The 2,349-nt window shown below is 34.6% G+C and overlaps 1 pseudogene across 1 annotated transcript; it reads left to right on the plus strand.

Moving 5' to 3' along the window:
* The first annotated feature begins 749 nt into the window (after positions 1–749).
* On the plus strand, positions 750–2,349 carry LOC114194695 (uncharacterized; annotated as a pseudogene). The gene is made up of 4 exons (XR_014984184.1): positions 750–857; positions 938–1,262; positions 1,586–1,687; positions 1,760–2,349. The product of XR_014984184.1 is annotated as an uncharacterized LOC114194695 (transcript).

Consider the following 2,349-nt stretch of genomic DNA (forward strand, 5'->3'; position numbering starts at 1 on the left):
CATTCAATGCTGAATTGCTGATTGTGAAATCGATTATGGCAGATCAGCTCTCGAAGTGGAGGATGAACGCAGAATTGCTCACATTGTTGAACACCTCGCGTTTAGTGCCACCAAGAAATACACCAATCACGACATCGTAAAATTCCTCGAGAGTATTGAAGCCGAATTAGGGGCCTGTTAGAACGCCATGACCTTTGCCGACGACACACTTTACGAGCTCTTGGTTCCGGTCGACAAGTCGGAGCTGCTGTCTAAGGCCATTTCGGTCTTAGCGGAGTTCAGTTCAGAGGTCTCGATTAGAATTGTGTTATGCTCTATTTGGATAACTCTGTTTTGTTGTTCTAGTTTTTTGTAATTGGATTGTTCTGTGTTTGTAGATTCGAGTTTCGAAGGATGACTTGGCAAAAGAGAGACAAGTTGTCTTGGAAGAGTACAGAGGAAGCACAAATGCCACGGGGCGGCTACAGGATGCTCATTGGATGTTGATGATGGAAGTTTGAGGAATTGTTTTATATCGATTGGTGTTATTTCATGAAGTTTTGAATGTATTGCAGTATGCTGAACGACTGCCAATTGGCCTAGAGAAAGTAATTCAAATGGTTTCTTCAGAGACTGTGAAGCATTTTTACAAGAAGTGGTACCATTTATGCAATATGGTAGTGATAGCAGTTGGAGATTTTTCTGATACGCAGGTGCTTTATTTATTCACATTTGATTTTTGTTTGGTAAAGTAACTGTGCTGTCATTGAGTGACTCGAGATATTATATCTGAGTTGCTCATAAGGATGCCTAATCCAGCACCAAATTGGAAAAAATATTCTGCTGATATGAAAGAAATTTTGTTCAATGAGTTTATGGTTAGTAATCATTTAGTTAATGTAATGAAATATTTTTGTATCAATTATTGTATTATAAATTAATCATTATATTGATGTAGGAGAAGTAGCGTTTTTCATCAACTTATGATCGTTGTATGGCAAGAAAGGTTTGGAATTTAACATGCATGGATCGATATTCTAACTCTTTATCTAAGGCAAGGAAAAAGGCGAAAGAAAGGACAAATTCAAACAATATTCAAGACTTAAAAGGTTTTGGAGCAAGAGGTATTAGGACTTAGATGTAGGATGGATTAGTAGACATATGGGCAACAGAAGAATGAAAAAAAAAAGTCTACTGCAAGTAAGAGCAATAAGGCTGCCAAGCCTGATGCCATGATTCACACAGCAGGATCACGAAGCTTTGGACAACACTTGAAAAAAATGGTATTCTTACTTTTCACATTTGAATTTATAAGTCAAATATAATGCATTGTAATTTGTCACATTCAAAATGCAATATCAGATAGCAATTGTCTATAAGATAGAAATGAGTTGGTCACTTGATAGAAAGAAACAAATATTTTGAAAATGGTTAGCAGATAACTTTCTAAAAGCAGATATGATATGGAGAGTTGGAGTTATATTGTACATGTTTGATATAAACCAACTTCCACACTAACATGGCAGAAAGTAAGATGAATATGTCTTTTTTACTGTTATTAAGGAAAGTAATGAGTTTTTATACATAAATTGCCTTTTTTTTACAGGAAGAAGAATACAAACGCCCAATTTCTTATGGTGAATTATACAACAAAGTTCACAAAAGAAAAGATGGTCAATATGTGTCTAACAAAGCAAAAAGCTTCATTGTAAGAATGTGTTTATTTTATAAATGTTAAACTACTTATTTATAATATTGCTAACATATTGATTTGATGTAGGAATCATATGAAAATGCTATGACTGAAAAATATAGGGAAGACACATCAAAGCATCCTATAGTTGACTCTGGTGTTTGGATAAAAACAGGTGGTGAAAATAGGAAAGGTAGAATCTATGGAATTGGTCATAGTTTGGATCTTGGCATTGGTCCACATGTTTCATCCTCAACAGTTGAAGGCCCCTCTTCCCAAAATCTAAATCCAACAGCTGAAGAAATCACTACATTGACTACACAAATATCTAATTTGCAAGAGTAGGTGAAAACACAATTACAAGCACAGACTGATATGCAAGCATTAATGCAAGCACAAATGAAGGCACAAACAAAAATGCAAGCATTTATGCAACAATAGATGCAAGAGCAAATGCAATCTTTTAAGATAGAATTGTTGTCTGTTTTGAAGAAACAAGAATGAAGACATATGCCTCAAAGAACCCAAAACTTTGTTTTTCTTTTAATTGTGTTAATGCATTACTTTTTGTTGATACCCTCGAATGCTTTTGTGTCCTAAAACTATTATACATTGGTGGAAAATTTTATGTTATTTTGTACTGTTGGATGGATATACTTTGATCATTGTAGGATTAA

This window comes from Vigna unguiculata, chromosome 8, assembly GCF_037176805.1.
Source record: "Vigna unguiculata cultivar grain cowpea cultivar isolate G323 ecotype 2 chromosome 8, ASM3717680v1, whole genome shotgun sequence".
Classification (NCBI taxonomy): domain Eukaryota; kingdom Viridiplantae; phylum Streptophyta; class Magnoliopsida; order Fabales; family Fabaceae; genus Vigna; species Vigna unguiculata.